The sequence below is a fragment of the Oryctolagus cuniculus genome, chromosome 12 (genome assembly GCF_964237555.1).
Source record: "Oryctolagus cuniculus chromosome 12, mOryCun1.1, whole genome shotgun sequence".
Classification (NCBI taxonomy): domain Eukaryota; kingdom Metazoa; phylum Chordata; class Mammalia; order Lagomorpha; family Leporidae; genus Oryctolagus; species Oryctolagus cuniculus.
The window spans coordinates 104,315,687-104,334,347 of record NC_091443.1 but is presented as its reverse complement, the minus strand read 5'-3'; the positions used below and the strand labels follow the sequence as shown (position 1 = coordinate 104,334,347).

The following is an 18,661-nucleotide window of genomic DNA, read 5'->3' as shown; positions in this document are numbered from 1 at the left end:
CGGGCTGGCGGCCACGGAGCGCGCGCGCGGTGCGGTCGGCGGGAGCCGGGGTGAGCGCAGCCGCCGGCGAGCGGAGGTGACAGCGGCCGAGAGCCCGGAGCCCACGCGGCGGAGCGCGGCCGAGGCCAGAGCCCCGACTTCCCAGTCCTCCGACCACCACCACCCCGGCGTGCGTGCCCTCGCCCCGGGAGCCCGCGGCGCCGCGCGGCGGGCGCTCAGCTTTCTGCGCTCCGGGCCGACCAGACGTGGCGCGGTCTCAGCCACCCACCCTGAGGTAAGCGGGCTGCGGAGGGGAGGGAAGAACCGGGGTCCCGCGCCTTCCCCGGGGAACAGACGCGACGCGCCCTGAGCTCCCGAGGGGGCACCTGCGCTCTGTGGTCCCGTCTGTCTGTCCGCCCGGGTCTGCCGGTCGGTCCGCACACGTCAGCTGATGGCCACACGCCCCTTGTCTCCATGTCTGAGGGATTTTTCGGAGCTCTTGCGATCCTTGACAAGCGGCAGGTGCCTAGGGGCGCGGGGTGGGGGCAGAGCCAGCAGGAGGCAGCTCGCCGCTGTCCCCCAAGTGGTTCCCTCTCTGGACTGCACGGGGAGCTTGCGCTTGGGATGCAATGGGCCCCAAGGGCCAGCAGGGACCGGAGAGAGCCGGGCAGACCCGGAGCCGGCGGTCCCCGCGCGCTCCTGGGCGTGCGCCCAGCAACAGGTCTGCGTCCTGCGGCCGCTGCTCCGTGCGCTCTGCGATCCCGGTCGCCTTCGCCGCCCTCTGCCTCCCGGGACGCGAGGACTCGGGGCCGGGCGAGGGCAACTGCCTGGTGTTTAGACTGAGATCTCAAACCTGGCACGGCTGACGAGAGGGGACATCGGCTCCAGGAAGACTCTTATTAGGCCGAGGAGAAAGGCGGGGTCCTGGCAGGGCGCAGGCTCCCGCTGCGGCCAGGTCTCCAGGTCTCCAGCTCGCCGCCCCGGCAGCGAGGGCCAGTGACGTTCTGCAGTGGGCCCTGTGAGATGCGAGCGCCCGTGGAAAGGAACGCTGTGCGCCCGGGGTCCCGGCAGCAGAGGCGCAGCGATTCCCGGAGGCTCCCACACCACCGCCGTCCCAGGCGCGCCGCCAGCAGCCGCGTCTGAGGTCCGGAGTCCGGCTCCGAGAAGCCAGCGCTGCCCACAGGTGAGAACTCCCTTTTAAAACGAACCTTTTGATGTGAGAGCCAGTGCCTGGCTGCAGCCCCATCCCGGCGATGGCCCTTCCCGCGGTCTGGAGAGCGATCCAGGGCGCGCCCGAGGGCGGGGAGCCCGTGGCTCTGCGTGCCCAGGCGCGGCGCCACCATGGACAGCTCCCAGCCGCTTCCTGCTCTCGGGGTCTGTGGCCCTGGGTCTCCGCGAAACCACTCGCTTTCCCCCCCAGGTCCGGGGCGCTGGGCGCGTTGGAAGGAGCAAAGGGGCTGATGGCCCGTGGGGGCCATTGGCGTTCCGTTCCCGGACCACACGAGCACCCAGGAGGCAGCAACTTGCAGGAGGCCGTGGCTGGTGACTGGGTGTTAGCTGAGCCTGCCGCTGGCTCTCGGGGACCGCTTGGGGCTTCCCTGTGGTTCCTGTGACCCTCACGGGAGCCTTCGGGGCGCTGTGAATGCGCTACCCCTGCACCTGCTTTCTGTGTAGGGCATGGAGTCGTGTGTTCCAGTTTATGAAATCATGCAGTAAACAGGGTCTTTGCAGACTATGCTTAGTTGCACAGGTAATCACGGAAAGTTTATCGAGAATGTGTTTAGCTACCTTTGCAAACGCGCCTCTACTATTGTCCAGTCCTCATTCTCTTCTTCAAAGCGCACACCAGTCTCCAAGCAGCTTCCAAATACTCGTGTCCAGCCAAGGAGATGATTTTTCAAGTTGGTTATTTGGAAACAGAGTAGGAAAACCTGCAGGGGTTAATTTGTGCCCCCAGATTAAAAAATAGTGTGTCTCCTTTTAGTTTACATGAAACCTGGTAGATTTGTCTATGACTGATGCAGGGTAAAAACAATGAAGTACTTTTCTTTTTTTTTTTTCTTTTTTGTTTGCTTGTTTGGAAGTGCACCTGTGACTTTGGGGAAGTCACCTAAATTCTTTGTGCTGTCTCTGCATCTATAAACTGGGGATGACTCAATTTACCCTGCAGGGCTCCTGTAAGAATTTGTTGCACAGTAGAAAGCATTTAATCAAGTTTTGAGAATAGAGAAACGTCTTGAAATGGTATTGATTGTACCTGTGTTTCAAAGACAGCTTTGCGACTTTCTTGAGCTGTGTTCAGCCCTCTGCCCTGGCTCCTAACCTAGGAACTGTTTGACAGGGGGTCCCGTCTTCACCTCGCACATTCGAGAACTTGGTGACGGAAGTGATGAAAGTGCTGAAGCCAACACAGTGCTAAAAGAGTTCTTATTTAAAGATAAACGGAGGAATGCTTATGGGAGACAACTTGGGCAGCTGTCTTTCTCCCCAGGGTGACTTGCAGGAAAAAATAGCAGTAAGTCATTTTCAAGATCTGATCCCAGCCGTCAGTGCAGACTATCAGTTCTTCCTGATCCTTCTCCCACAAGTGTGCGGTGTCTGCTAAGGCGCTTTGCTGTTGCTGGGGTGGGGCCGGGGGAGCACTCTCGGGCACTGATGGTGTCCTCCAAGGTCCCGTTCCTGGGTTACTGCAGGATGGAGGGAGGCTTGGCTATCCTGCAGAGAGCCCGGTCCAGGTTCCTTCACATCTCAGTCTTGCGTGGGAGTGAGGCCCTCACCAAGATGCCTGCTTGCAGATGCACTTGGAGGTCTTTCACCAGCTCTTGGGAGTCCTGTCCAGTAGGAATCACTGTTACGTACCTGACCCATGTGGATGTCTGGATAATGGAGTCGTAATGTACTTAACCTTCCAGTTAGATTTTACAATGTATGTTGAAAATTTCGGAGCTAGCTGGCTTGCTAGGTCCTATCTGCTGGCTCACTGCTCCCCCAAATGCCAGCAATGGCTCCTGGCTGGAACCGAAGCTGGAAGCTAGAAATTCAATGCTGGTCTCCCTCCCAGCTGCTTGAGCTGTGACTGCTGCCTCCCAGGTCTGCAGCGCTAGGGAGGTGGAGTCGGGAGAAAGCTGAGCGTGGGACCCAGGCACTCCCACAGGCACCCCAGTGTGAGACCAGAGTCCACCCTCAGTTAGATTTCTTTTCCCTAAAAGTGTGTGAGTGAGTGTAGATGGACACATATGTGCAGGTTTGCATTCCTACCAGTTGCACATTCCCGGTGCTCCTAGATTTTTCCTTCTTTTCTTCCCTGAATAGATGAGAAGGGACCCGGGCTCCCTATACCTGAAAGGACTGGTGCTAAAGACGCGGCCGGCAGAGGCTGGAGCCCTTCCGTGACCTTCTACTGGGGACACGAAAAGAGCGAGCAGACGGGGTCCTGGGCAGCCCTGCAGTCCTGGCTGTCTTCCGTGGACTCCTATGAAGACTCCGGTTCCCAGCCCACCCATGGCTTTCCGGTAAGAACTCTGTTGAGCTACGCAACCATCTGGGGGTGCAGGGCCACCAAGGGGAAGAAGCAGGAGAAAGGAGATTGTCATCGGTCCTGTCCATTGCAGCAGTGTCACTGGACAGACAGAGCCGATGGCCAGGGTGGCATTGAGTGAAAAAGGCCAGCCAGATGGCAGAGGTGGACCCTGGCTCTCCTGAGCACCTGCTGCTTCTAACCCCCTCCTGGAACCTTCTGTAGTATTGGAGAAGTGGCTGAAGATGGATTTGGAGTTATCTCGAAGGAGAAACGCAAGCATGCAGGTTGGGTTCCTAACAGGGAGTGATGCTAGGATTGTGGACTGCCCACCAGGTCCCCTCTCTGGGCTGTGCAGAGGCAGTGTCTCTTGCCTTTGAAGAAGGACTAGGAGTGGATCCCAGTTCTTGCTCCGCCGTGTCTGGTCAGGGTGGTAGAGGGACGGGAAGGGCTGACTTCTCAGTCCCCTGGTCTTTTCTGCTGTTTTGCCAGCAGGGCCTGTGCCTCCTTTCCCAAAAAAGAGAGGAACTGGGGAACTTTGCAGATTTGGGGGTAGGATGCTGACTACCACCGCGACTTCAGGAATGTCTGCTTTCTGGCTCCAGGGATTCCTTTCAGGGGACATCCTGGCCTCTCCTAGATTCTTTGTCTTCCTTCCACCCCGGTGTCAGCTTCCTTCTTCAGAAGGGAGGCGGCCTGCAGAGGATGCTCATCCTGTATGCGTTTGCTGCCCACTTCCCTCTATGCGCCCACCCAGGGGGAGCACAGCTGCCACCCTGCCTGTTCTCTCCCAGGGGTGGTTTCTAGGCTTGGCTTGGCTCTGGGAAATTGAACCCATCCCTCCCTTCCCACCCTTGTTGATGAGTGAGGCCCAAGGAGCTCGGACCAGCAGGCCTCCCCAATGGCTCTCTCCAGCCCTGAGGTCCCTGCGTTGGGCAAGTCACTGAGGTGTTGTATCTTCTGCAAAGGCAACCAGCCACAGCATTGGTTGAGATACAAGGAGATGACTTTAGAACATGTGTGGGGCAAGGGAACTAAAAGATGAGTTTATTTTTTGAAAGCTGTGCAGCTTTTCACCTAGTACTTAATTTCCATGAGCTTTTTCGCAACTTGGGTTTAGCGTGCTTTGAGCAGACACCTGCTTTGGAAAGGCCCGTGTATTTCTTTCTCTTAGCTGTCAGGAGAAGAGCTTGGGCTCCAGGCATGTTCTGTTACAGGGGAGGCACCTCTAAGAGGCTGGTATCCACCCAGACGGCCGCTTCTCCCGTTTCGTGATCTCCCACGGGGCAGGAGGGCTGCATGGTTTGGCTCTTGCTAGAGTGAGAGGCTCATGCTGGTGACCTGAATCCTCCTGGCTGTGAGGCATGGACCCAGCCTGCAGCGCTGAGGATGGGGCCAGTGGCCTTGGGGGACAGGACACAGGCATCCTGTGGGGTGACTTTGCTGGTCAGAAAAGATAGGAACCATTGGGGGGACCTGGGAACCTCTGATGGCCATCGCGTTTGGACCAGTTGCCAAAATTGAGGCAGCTTCCCCAGCTTCAGCCATCCTCCATGTCTTTGTAAAAGGAAGGGGTCAGGCTGGACCCTTGTTTCTTCAAGGTGAATATGCAAATGAGTCCCTGGGATGGGGGGTGGGGCCTAAGTGGCTATGCATCTCAAAATCTCCCGGGGATGCGCTTGGTCCATCGGCCCCCTTCCAATCACGGGGCCATGATTTTCTGTGACTCTGACTCTTAACTCTTTCTTGGTGCAAACCCAGTCCTTGTCTGATGTCCTGGTAGATGGAACCCAGCTGGCCTGTGCCCTCCTGAATGACCTTGTCATGACCCTTCAAATTCTTGGGGATAATTATTGTCGCTCCTAAGCCCTCTTATCAACGAGACTAAATATCTTCAGCCCCTTTGAGTTCCCCCTGCTCGCTGTCACCATAAATTTCCCAGAGATCCCTGGACCGAAGTACTTTTAAGTACAAGAGCATCGTGCAAATGGCCATTTATCTTTGCCCAGCAGGGGCATTCGAGTGTAATTTTGGCGGTATTAAGAGATCACTTGGGGAATTTCGTCTAACTCTCCTTCCAGACTCCCAGCATGCGTGTTTACATTTAAACAACTTCCTTCACTCAAAAGATCACAACATTTTTTTTTTTTTGGAACCTGAAAATGAAGTTTAAAGCTCAATTATCTTGTTCAACCCCTACCCCCTGCCCCGCAGTGGCATTCCTGCAAGCATGAACCGCTCGTCACAAACATGAGACGCAGGCGTGCAGTTGTTCTCCGTCACCCACGGCCTTGACTGGGAGCAGTAACAAGCACAGCACAGGCTCTCCATCACCTTCCGTGTGGCAGGCCCTGAATTAGCTACCGGCGAGAAACTAGCAGAGCAGTGGAGGAGACGCAGTCTGCACACGGGGAGAGGGCACAGGAAGCTTAGACGGGGCCCAGCGCCGTCACTTCCTGCAAGCGCTCAGGTGCACGGTGCTTCTTACCTGCCTCAGGTGTCAGCTCCCTTACCTGTCCAGACCTTGTGCTATCCCAGGCAGAAGAGAGGGTCCTTCAGAGCAACCAGGGTCTCTGAGGGCCTTTAGTCTCCAGGACCAGTGCCTGGAGTTAAAGTAAAAACTCACATACGGTGAGTTTTTTTCCCAGTGAAATTTTAATTAATCTAATTTATAAAGTGGATAAAAAGTGGCCACGGTGGAGCCAGAGGCTGGCTGTTGTCTTGAGGCTGCCTCAAGGGGTTCTGAGGAGCTACCTGGCTTCCTAGGACTTCAGTCTGAACCTTTGTCCTGCCTCATTTCATTTGGTGGCTGGCAGTCCTGGTAATGGTGTTTTCTTAGTGTTATCGTAGCCTAGCTTGCTACATCTTTTTACTATTCTGATGCCTTGCTATTGTTTAGGGTCAAGAGTTTTGAACAAAATACAACCAGAATTTATTACCCTGTGTGTGATCATCTAACAAATAGCAGGGGTGTAGACCCCACAGTAGGAAAGGTGATGTGGCAGGTGCTGGCCCAAAAATCCCAAGTGGTAGCCGAACCCAGGAGGAGACAGCCTGAGCAGCGAGCTCATTGTCAGAATGAAACTTTTGGTTTCCAGCCTTGTTGATATCGGTCTCAAGCCCCCCCCCCCAACCAGGATTCTTTGGGTCCTAGAAAAGCCGGTAAGGGGGGGAACTGTGCTTTAACTGCAGGATGTAAAACTCGACCAGTTCTATGCAGGGGTCTGCTACCCTCTGTATGCTTGTGCAGTAGCCTGATCGGAATGTGAGGTGTTCGGGGCAGAAACAAGGGGACGGGCAGGGAGGGGAGCAGAAGGCTAAGGATGGACGAGCTCCCTGGTAGGGCCCAGGGAGAGGGGAAGGCTCCAGCCCACAGCTGGGGCTTCTGCGTGCCTCCCGCAAAGCTCTTCTCAAGGAGGGAACTGATTCTGGGGTGGGACAGCACCCAAGCTTGGAAGGAGCTGATGGGTGGTTCCAGTGCTGAGAGAGGACCTGAAGATCCCCCCCCCCCGGCCCCCGCCCCGGGCCCTGCAGCCATGAGCAGGTGAATTAGTGAAGATGATGAAAGCAACGCTTGTGCAGTCCGGAGAGTTTAACAAACCCTTTGGATGAGCTCTGCTGGGCACAGGGGATGCCCCTTCAGGGAGGAGAGGCCCCCTGGCAACTCTGGCTGGGCACCCGCTGTGTCCCTAGGCACTGCTGGGGAAGGCTGGTGGGCTTGGGGGTAGCCATAAGCTTCACCCTTAGGGGCACCTGGCCTCCCATCCAAAGCCCTTTATATCAGCCCACATGGCCTAAGCAGCGGGAGCACTCAGAACCGAGACCAACTCCCACAGCATGGCACTCTGCCTCTCCCTACTGCCTAGGTCTTTGCCCAGAGCTGGACTTTGGGTGGCTCCTCAGTGGCCTGGCCTCTTACTGCAGGTGACTACAGACACTGACCCCTGGAACTGTCTGAGGCAAGGGTGGCAAACCATTTTTTTCTGCCAAAGGCCATTGGGACATTTGTGACATCATTTGCAAGTAGACAAAATTCTCAGCTTAGAAGTTAGCTTGCTGTGTGTGGACTGAGTTTTGAGCCCCACCTGCAATTGTCTTGGCTGGGCCAGGTCAATGATTTTGTGGCCTTCTATGGCCCAGAGCTGGACATTCCCCACCCTTTAGGGGCTGCCTGGCCATGAAGCTGAGCTGGTAGCACGGGTACAGGGCTCCTTCCTGGGGTGTGCCACACTGTGGGCCTCCCCCTCTCCTCCTCCCGAGTGGAGGAGCAGGGGTTGTCTGCAAGGGGACATGAGAACATGTCCAAAGCTACAGAGGTGGGACCCGTGGTGCCCTTGGGCTTCTGTCTGGCTCCTGGTCTGTGGCTTCCCTGGCCTGTTTTCTCTAGAGGACTCTTGTCTGTGCTGTGTGGTGGGGCACCCATGAGGGTCATCAAAAATTCATAGAAAGATGGAAGTATAAGATAGGTTTATCTTGGTGCAAAAAAGAACGTTGAAATCCACACTTACGATTTATTATTTATTTGAAAGGCAGAGTCACACACACACACACACACACACACACACACATCTTCCATTCTCTGGTTCACTCCCCCAAATGGCTCCAACAGCCAGATCTGAGCCAGGCCAAAGCCAGGAGCCCAGAACTCCATCCTGGTGTCCTCCATTGGCCGTAGGGACTCAAGGACTTGGGGGCCACTTTCTGCTACCTTCACAGGCACATTAGCAAGGAGCTGGACCGGGAGTGGAGCAGCCAGAACTCAAGCTGCCACTCTGATTTGGGATGTGGGCGTCACAAGCTATGGCTTCAACTGATGTTGCACGATGCCGGCCCCTCCACGGGCGTTTTGGAGACCCCTCATAGGCATGCAATTCAAAAGGTTCTTGCACCCAAACAAACCCATCTTGTAATTCCATTTTCCATGAACTTTCTGGAGTAGCCTCCTATTCTGTGCTGAGATTCTGAGTGTGCTGACAGCTGGGTCCCGTTCTCCTTCCCATAAAGAAAAGTAGTGCAGGTTGGGGGGAAACAGTCACATATATACTTTCAAGTAACCCGTGGCTCATGACATGCCTAAGGAATTCACTCTTGTGCTCATTTTCCAAGGCTTGTGTTCAGGAAAACCTCAAACACAGAGACTAAGTACTTTTCCTTTCCTTCCCTTTACAAACCGTGTTTGTTTTCAGAGGAATTTAATCCATATGTTTCAGATCCATTTCCATGTTACTCAGCAAAAGGTTGTTTTTCCCCAACATTGCTAAGCAGTGAGTGAGTTCACGCCTTTCCCTTCGCCTCCAACTGCTGCTCACAGCTGAGCCGCAGGCTGGGGGCCCAGCGGCTCTGCAGCCTCTTATTAGACATAAGGAAATGTAGAGGCTGTGCAAAGGAAAAATCAGCAGTGCTGACCTTGTCTTTACGTAGAATTTTAAAAATTGCTTATTTATTTTAGATAGAGACACAGATAAAAATAGATGATAGATAGCTAGATGGAGTTTTATCTGCTGATTCACTCCCCAGATGCCTACGGCAGCCAGGGGACTGAAGCCAGGAACTCAATCTAGGCTTTCTACATCAATGGCAGGAATCCAACTACTGCTGCCTCCCGGGGTCTGCATTAGCAGGCAGCTGGAGTAGGGAGCCGGAGCCAGGACTGGGTGGCAGGTGTTCTGATGTGGGGGGGGGGGGGGCGTGGGCGTCCTAGCCAGGGACTTTGCTGCTAGGCCAGATGTCACATCTATGTCGAATTTCGATAATTGGCTCATTGTGGACTTTCCTGCAAGGAGTTTGATTTTTGAAAATGTTGCGTTAGAATATTCTCTGTAGTGTTGAGTGGGTTCTTTGAGGTCCTTTCAATTTTGCTCCCACCCGAGGTTGACACCCCTTCCAGGGCTCATTCTGGCTGGAAGGAGGGGTCCTTGTCTTTGGTGTCTGCCTGGCCCCCTAGGCAGAGATCAGGTGGGGTACACAGTGTTTTGGGGGTGTGCAGGCACCTCTGATTTCTGCTGATTTGCATTTGGGGTGTGAGGCTGTTCGGGGCAGTGGTGAAGAGAGAAGCACGAATCCCCTCCGGACTTGTCATCTGGGGCCGCCCTCTCCCCTCTGCCCTGCTTGCCGAGGGAGGGAGTTGTGGTGCCTCACGCTGGGGGGTTTTGCAGATCCTGCTGGCCAGTGCATCAGGGTGTCTGACCTCTGAAGACACTGAGCTCACCAGATTTCTCAGTTCAGCTCCTGGTAATGAAAGAGAAGGCAGTGGTGGGCTTCGGGCTCTGGGAGTCAGTGGCGTCTCTTTGGTTCGCGTCTCTGAAGAGACTTGGAGATTCCTCCGACCACATAATTGTGGGTTGTGTAGCTGCATGACTCTTCCAGGTGGCTGAGACACAGCGTAAATCTGTTTTACATTTTAGAATTTGTGGGTCATCTTGTTACAAAGGGTGACACATACACACTCTGGAATTTTCTGAGAATGACCCTGCAGTGAATTAACTTTTCCTTCAACCAGCCCCATATACAGTTACTTTGGATAAGAAGGTATTTCTGACATACAAAAAAAAAATGATGCTTTGATTTGAATCTGGCTGCATAAGCATGAACTTGAGCTTGTGCTGTGCTGGGGCTGTTCGGGGCCCCGGCTATCTAGGTCAAGAGCACAGAGCAGGGAGAGGAATTACAACTTGAATGGTGGCGTGTCCAGTCCCTACAGGGCCCTTTTGTGGCCATTCTGCAGATCACGGAGCAGGAGGCTGTGGCTTCACTCGGTGTGGAGACAGCGTGCATCTCTGTCACTTCCCAGTACAACAGAGAGCCCTTGGCTTCATCCGGGGCCAGGGCCCCCATGTGGCTCAGAGGCAGAGGCTATTTCATGTTCTCTTTGTTCCAAAGGGCTGGACGTGGTAGGTTCTCAAATCTGTATTACATATACAAATGAATGAGCCCCAGCACTCCAAGTGGGTACGTTTCTCCATGGAGTAAATGTGAGGGTACCTCCTGCATATCTGCTCAGAGAATAGCACGAAACCTCAACCTGCCGGTTGGCTTCCAAGAGGTTTGTAATCCTGTAGCCCAAGGCTGGTCCCATCATCATCATCATCATTATTATTAATATCTAATTGTATTAAGCACTTACCAGATGCAGACTCATGCAAAGAACTTTACGTGCATTGCCTCGTGTTATTGTCCTGACGACACTGAGCAAGGCACGGTGAATTCACAGAGAGATGTGATGTGACCCAAATGTGCTCAATGTTGGTTTGTAGATTCTCGGTAGACACCTGTGATTAGCGATGACTCTGTTGACTGCCCCCACCCCCAGTGGAGAAGCTCACCGTTTACTTGAGAAGATAGGCAGACAGACAGATAGATGGTCACTGGTCAACTGCCTCCAGTCCGGGCTGTGTGCACAAGCAACCTAGAAGCCTCCTACAGAGGGGGTGAGCCACCCTGCCGGGGAGGGAGCCGGGGGTCATGGAGGAAGTGAGATTTGGTCAGGCCTCAAGAGAAGCACAACTGGCAGGCCCAAGAAGAGAGGGCTGGGAAGGAGGGCAGAGCCTGAGCCAAGTGCAGAACATCTAGAAAATGGATATCTGGGGATGTACTAGGAGGTTCCTGGATCACTAGGGTGGGGCTGGCGGGGATGGATGGCCCTCGAGTGGAGCCAGGGCCTCTGCATTTTAACCTGTGGGGCTCCGGCAGGGGCCGTGTGTGAGCAGAACCCTGCCGGAGGCTCCTGGGGGCAGGTGGCTGGCGCTGGGCTTGTGTCCCTCCCTCCCAGTCAGTGCAGTCAACAGCAAGTGCATTGTAGAAGTGCAGCTCTCATTCCAGCGACTGCTGGGTGAATAAGGAAACCCACACTGCCTGGAGTGGATAATTTTTAATATTTATTTAATTTACATTCCTCTACTTGAAAGGCCGAGAGAGAGAGAGGGACAGAGAGAATCTTCCATCTGCTGGCTCACTCCCCAGATACCTGCAACAACCAGGGCTGGGTCAGGAACCTGGCCAGGAGCCTGGAACTCCACCCAGGTCTCCCGCAAGGGTGGCAGCAGCCCACATCCTTGAGCCATCATCTTGCCTCCTACCATGCATTAGCAGGGAACTGGCTTGGAAAGGCAGAGTAACCTGAACTCAGACCAGTCACTCTGGTATAGGATGTGGGCATCCCAAGTGGTGAATTAACCCACTTGGCCACACAGTGTCTGCTTCTGAAGTGAGTTATTGGTACCAGGGCAGTCAGGTGCAGCAGTCAACAGGAAGAACACTAAATTGGAAGCTTCCAGATCCTGTGGCCTGGGCACTGCCCACATGAGCTCCGTCCTCTCGGCAGGTAGAGCTCTGAACCCCGCAGGAGGTTTCTGGGCTCCACAAGCCCGGGCTGGTGTCTCCCAGTAGCCCATGAGGAGGAAGAAGCATCGCTGTCTCCTGGACCCAGTCTCGGGGCTGGGGTCAGGGGCCCCTGGGCTCACTGTTTTGTAAACTGGCTCTCCCTAGATTTGTGAGCAATAATTCTGTCTCGTCTGGCCGACCTACAGCAGGTGCAGAGGAGAGTGGGGGGAAGGATACCGTGGGAAAGGAGGGAGCAGGCACCGTGAAGGGTGCAGGCTCCGGTCTAAGCTTAGCAAAGCTTCCCTGGGATTGGGGTGGGGCTTCCCTGAATGCCGGCTGTCCTGCTGATGCCCTGGGGCGACCTCCGTGGCCTTCGTCTCTTCCCTGAAATTGGGCATTCAGGTGACTCCAGCAAACCAAAGCCACCCACAAATGTCCTCTTAGTGTCTCCCTCTGCCTGCCTGATTGTATTTGGTCGTAAGGCGAATCCAAGGGTGCCCAGCGTATCATCCAGTGGAAACACATGAAGTCCTGATCGCCAGTGTCGCAAGGTGGTTCTAGCAAGGGGACAAACGGAGGGGAACAGGAAGTGTTTCGGGACAGGCTCTGCCGGGTTTTGGTGAGTGCCAGCAAAGATGTTCTCCATACTTCTTGCCCGGCAGCTTGCAGGCTCTGTAGCTTGTGTTTTCCGTGGGCTCTGGGCTGTTAGCACCGGTGTTAAGGAACTGGGCAGGCAGCTCCGGAGCTCAGCACCCCTAGTTATGTCTGCCCCCTCCACTGTGTGGCTTTGTATAAGCGGCTTCACTTCTCTGTGTCACCATCACTTAGCCATCCCCTGAAATGGATGAGAAATGAATACTTGGCCGACTTCTTAGAGCTATGAGCTGGTCTGCGCTAGCTACACAAAATGCCTTGTCTGTTCCACCTGTCAGCAGGCAGGGTTGGAGTGGCAGGCACCAGACACAGAGATGGCACTGTGGTGACTTCTTGGGGGAGGTTTCCACCTTTCAGCCTTTGTCAAACCGTGGGCAGTAGCCGATCCTAGGGATACCATGTGCACGGCCCTCTTGGAGAGGTCCCATGCAGAGGGGCCCCTTGGTGTGGGGTCTGCTGAGCTCCTGCCTCTGTGAGCTCAGGAACAGGTCCACCTGTGTACCTCCCTCAAGGCCACACAGCTGACAGATGGCATGACTGGGCTTCCAGGACCAGCCTCTCACTCTAACCAGAATCTTTTTTTTTTTCTTTCAACGGCCATTTGGATTTTCAGAGCATCATTTGCAGGCCCTGCAGTATTATCAGATTAAAACTTAGCCTGCCGCAGACTTACCGAATTCCAAGTATCGCCTGTGGTTGCCTTGACCAAACAATTTTGCAGGCTTTTACAGGCTGCACACTCCCCATTCCTGCTCTAGAACCTTGAACCACAGTGCTGGACCTCAGGGCTGTTAGTAGGAAGTAGAACAGAGAATGAGTTGGATTTCTTTCTTTTTTTTTTTTTTTTTCTTCTTTACAAAAAATACGGTTGAAAACATGCAGAAAGCAAGTAGGCTGCAGTCTGTAGGCTTTGGCTCAGTGCTACGCTGAGTGGGCAAGTGTGTGAGCTGTGGTTTTTGAGAGTTGTGTGGGCAGCAGCAGGTGCATCTGGAGTCTGAAGGGGACACACTCCTGGCCCAGCACGGCTGTGTGACCTGGCCTCACTGTCACTCGGAAGCCTGTCCCTCCTCTGCTCTCTGCAACTGGGAGACACTGGGAGGCGGGAAACTGGGTGGGGGGTCCTGGGCTGACGTACCCACAGTTTCTCATCCACCTGTGTCGTGGATAACTAACTATGCGTGTTATCGACAGCCATCGTGAGGCTTCTACAGAGGGTGTTTGTCTCTTACCCGAAGTGGCAGGCAGCCATTACCAGGGAACTGTGGAAGCCTGGATGGCCCAGCTGGTTGGATTTCCCACAAGATCAGAACTGGTCCTCGCTGGTCGTGGTTTTGAAGACTAAGCATTTGCCAAGTTGCGTTTCTGAGGAGCACGACTCTCTTGGGCACTTACTGTTTGGGGCAGAGTGGGTTCCGCGAAGTTGGCTTCAGGATGTGCCATGAATGTCCAGGAGGGGCAGTGCAGTTCACAGCACTTGGCCAAACACAATTGTCTCGGCATCTCCTTTCTGCTTGCACAGTGGCCCCTGTGAGGCCTGCGTGCTGTGCGACCTACAGTAGGAAAACTCGAGGCTAAACACTGATTACTGGAATAGAATGGCACACAGAGGCCAAGTGTAGTTGGTCATCCCTGCCCCTTAATGGGTGTTAATGACAGTTTTGTGAATGCTTGTTACCCGTGAGCTTGTGCAGAATGCTCTTGTCAAGGTATTTTTATCATCTTTATCATTTTACTTTTGGCTGAAAGGTTGCCAAGTGCATTCCTGGCTTGGGGATTTGCACAGTGGACAACCTGCAGTCACAGACTCTTGGGTGCTTTGTTTTGCGTTTCTGCCGTCTGTGACTTTGCTCTGGCTTGGCCACAGAAGCCAAGAAGCCCTGCCTGGCTCCAGAGGGGGCGTGGCTTGTTGTTTCAAGCATTCCTCATCAGAAACTTCTCTCTCTTCGCATCTCACTCTCCATAAGAGGAAGGTTGAAGATTAGTACGTGTTGAGAATCCCCAATCTGAAACCCAGGGTCCGAAATGTTCCACAGTCTTTTTTTTTTTTTTTTTTTTACAGGCAGAGTGGATAGTGAGAGAGAGAGACAGAGAGAAAGGTCTTCCTTTTGCCATTGGTTTACTCTCCAATGGCCGCCGCGGCCAGCACGCTGCAGCCGGCACACCGCGCTGATCCGATGGCAGGAGCCAGGTGCTTCTCCTGGTCTCCCATGGGGTGCAGGGCCCAAGCACTTGGGCCATCCTCCACTGCACTCCCTGGCCACAGCAGAGAGCTGGCCTGGAAGAGGGGCAACCGGGACAGAATCCGGCGCCTGGACGAAGCGCCCCGCCAGGGACTAGAACCCGGTGTGCCGGCACCACAAGGTGGAGGATTAGCCTAGTGAGCCGTGGTGCCGGCCTGTTCCACAGTCTTAACCCTTCTGAACGGTGATGTGACACGTGGAAAGTTTCGGATTTTTGGAACATTTTAGATGTTAGGATTTGGGATTCTCAGTCTTCCAAAATCTGAAGCCCTGTGGTCCCAAGTATTTCAGATAGGGACACTCAACCCACGGCCCTGTCTGTGTGACTACCTCTTGAACCAAAATGTTTTCTTTTGCTTGCTTGTCTTCTGCACTCATTTGCTCACTCCCTGAGCAACTTGGTGAAGTCGGCTCATATTCTAGAGGCTGTAGGAGGCTCTGGAGGATACAGCAGTGGAAAAAATGGCTTCACAGAGATCCCAGTGTAGAGCCACCCCATCCAACAGATGTCCCATGGGAGCCACTGCTGGAGCTCTGAGATTTAGAGCAGCCCTATTAAAACAAAGTGCAAGGAAATGAGTGAAGTGAATTTTAATAATGCATTTGATTTTAACCTAATCCATCAAAAATATTGTCACACCAACAGGCAGTGCATATAAAAGGTGTGAGAGGATTTATCTTTGTTTTCCTACCAAGTCTTCTGGATTGGTGCATATCTTCCATGTACCGCACATTGCAATTCAGAGTAGCCACATGCCCAGGGCTTAGGAGCCACTGGTGGCTCATGTCACCAGTGGACAGCACAGCTCTAGAGAGAAAGACATTGACCCATGTGCATATGGAATTTCTTTTTTTATATAAATATTTGTTTATTTATTTGAAAGAGTTACAGAGAGAGGTAGAGACAGAGAGAGAGGTCTTCCATCTGCTGGTTCACTCCCTAGATGGCCGCAATGGCTGGAGCTGCGCTGATCTGAAGCCAGGAGCCAGGAGCTTCCTCCAGGTCTCCCATGCGGGTGCAGGGGCCCAAGCACTTGGGCCACCTTCTGCTGCTTTCCCAGGCCATAGCAGAGAGCTGGATCGGAAGAGGAGCAGCCAGGACTAGAACCGGTGCCTATATGGGATGCCGGCGCTTCGGGCCAGGGCTTTAACCCTCTGTGCCACAGCACCAACCCCGCGTATGGAATTTCAAACTCTGTTGGTGACGTGAAGCAGAGTGACAAGGAGAGGAAGGCACAAGGGCATCTGGGCTGGTTGCAGGTGGAGGTGAGAGTCGGGGGAAGGAAAGCTTCCTTCAGCAAGCGACAGGCAGGCAGAGCCGAGAGAGAGAGAGAGAGAGAGAGAGAGAGAGAGTAAGGAGGAGGGGGGAAGAACCTTCCAGGCAGTGAGGGTGTGGAGAGGCCCGAGGGGCGGGGCTGCTGGGAGCAGGCTGGGCGGCCAGAGGCAAGGCAAGGCTGCAGTGCAAGGCAGGGGTGAGGTGGGCAGAGCTGAGCCCATGCAGCGTGGGTCAGCGGCATTCAAGGCCGTCAACTTCACCTGAGAGCAGTGAGAGGTAGTGATATGGTTTTAAGCAGGGGAGCTACGTTTCCTGATATTTCATTCCCTAAGGATCTCTCTGGCCTCTCTTAGAAGCCACCAGAGGGTGGTGGCGGGGAGGGGTGGTGGCGAGGTGAGCCAGCCTGGGCAGAGCAGGCTACGGTGCTGGGCCACAGGGTCCATCATGGAGGTGGTAGCAGTGACGAAGGAGAAGGGGGTGTGTGGATGGACCCGGCGGCATTCGGGAGACACCGGTGGACAGAGCTGAATGGCGGCTTGAAGACAGGGGGAGGGAGACGGGGTGTGCAGGTGTCTTGGGTTTCAAGACTGATTAGGACGCAGGCATGACCAAGCCAGAAGTCTTTCACCTCTTCCACTGCACCTTTGCATTGCTCTTTGAAAACCAGTCACTCTTCAATGCCACACAAGGTGTAGTTACTACCTCTCACCGGGCTAAGATTCAAAATTGCTTCTGATCCACTCTGCTATGTATTACTGCAATGATAACGCAGGAAGTATGTGCCAGGAAATATTTCCATAAAGAGAGACTCTTTTTTTTTTTCAATAACAAACGGTAGACGCAGCGTTTACACAGGACTTAGCGAGGATTTTTAAGCCGAGATCTGGATTAACTTCACTCTGTGGATGACACGCAGGGCTGTGGAGGGCTTTGTAAATGGATAGGACTGCGGTGAAACCCAGCACCACTAATGTACACTCGCCCCGGGTCCATTTTTCATCCTGGGGAGCCCTGATGGAGCGCTTGAAACCCAAGATGTCCTGGAAGGAGGCTGCCAGGAAATGAATGAGCAGACCAAAGGCATCCTGCCTAAAACGCTCTTATCACAGGACGCCGGCGGCAAGGCTCTGCGTCCCACTTAGGTGCTCGCTAAGCCACCAATGCATTCATCCATCTGACTTGTTTACCGAAACAAAGATAATAGGGCCTTGAAAGCCCTGGGTCCCTGCCAGGTAAATCAATAAAACCATGAGATATTGCAGTGCCTTAGACCATTGGTTCAGCAAACATTTATTAACCAGTCTCTCTACACCTGACATGGAGTCGCTAATGCTTCCACCTTACAGTCTCGGGGTGGATGGGATTGCAACCGTGTGACCAAAGGAGAGCGATCTAGTCCATGTTCATTTAAGGCACAGGGTAGCAGAACAGCGGGAGGCTGCGCTACTGCTGGAGGAATTAATCCTTGAAGTGAACCTCCCAGAGGTAACACAGAATCCAGTATAGAATGTGTCGGTTGATCAGAGAAGGGCCAAGGGAGATCAGGAAAGCTGGGATGTTCCAGGAGCTGTGAGCAGAGAGAAAGCGCACAGCTCAGTGGTCCTATATCGCTGTAGAATACGGCTTCACAGCTGGTCGCGATACCAGACTGTCGCCCTGGTGTTGCCTCCCTGCATGGAGAAGAAATGTCCGTTCATTCATTCATGCATTCAGTGGGGGTGCCCTCTGAGTGCTGACCTCAACAGCCGGGGTCTGGAGCTTTCAGAGGAATAAGAGCAATCACCGGGAACAGGGATGGTCAAGAGAAGCTTACGATTCTTTCTGTAAAAAAAGATTCACAGGCTGCACGTGTACAGGCCATCTTCTGCTGCCTTCCCAAGCGCATTAGCAGGGACCTGGATCAGAAGCCCAGCAGCTAGGATTCAAACCCGTGCTCAGGTGGGATGCTGGCCCTGCGCATGGCTGCTTACCTGCAGCACCACGATGCTAGAGCCCCTTTATGTTTTTTTAATCATCATTTTAATTGCTGTAAGAGGAATCAAATTCCTTTCTAAAGTTTTACTCCTGTACAGTAAAAATGGCCACTTGGGGTTTGTCATTTCTCCATTTGGGTTGCTTTGCATGAAAAAGACTCCTGGAAGGGGAATTAAGTGGATATGGACACTTTTGATTCTTTACCCACATGATCGCCAAAGATTTATTCAAATTAACAATCACCAACTGCATATATCAGTGCTGTTTTCAACATTGACTACTTGTTTTACTGAAGCTTTAAAATCATTTAATAGGTGAAAGATCACAACTGATAATGTAAATTTATATATATTTGTTAACATTTATTTATTTATTTGAGAGGAAGAGTTACAGAGAGAGAGGAGGGAGAGAGGGGTGGGGGGAGAGAGAGAGAGAGACAGAGAGAGAGAGAGAGAAATCTTCCATCTGCTGGTTCACTTCCCAAATGGCTGCAACATTAGGGTCTGAGCCAGGAGCTTCTTCCAGGTCTCCCACATGGCTGCAGGGACCCAAGCTCTCGGGCCATCCTCTCAAGCTTTCCCAGGCACATTAGCAGGGAGCTGGATTGGAAGTGGAGCAGCTGAGTCTTAGACCAGTGCTCAAAGGGGATGCCGGCGTCTCGGGTGGCAGCTCCCCCTGCTGCCCAGGACGCCAGCCCTGAGT

At 53.7% G+C, this 18,661-nt stretch overlaps 1 protein-coding gene across 1 annotated transcript in view; it reads left to right on the top strand.

Moving 5' to 3' along the window:
• Positions 1–18,661, top strand: part of CEMIP (cell migration inducing hyaluronidase 1) — a 153,713-nt gene continuing 135,052 nt past the window's right edge. The window contains exon 1 of the mRNA XM_002721460.5: positions 1–274. The gene's annotated coding sequence lies outside the window, so the exon portion shown is untranslated. The remainder of the gene's footprint in view (positions 275–18,661) is intronic.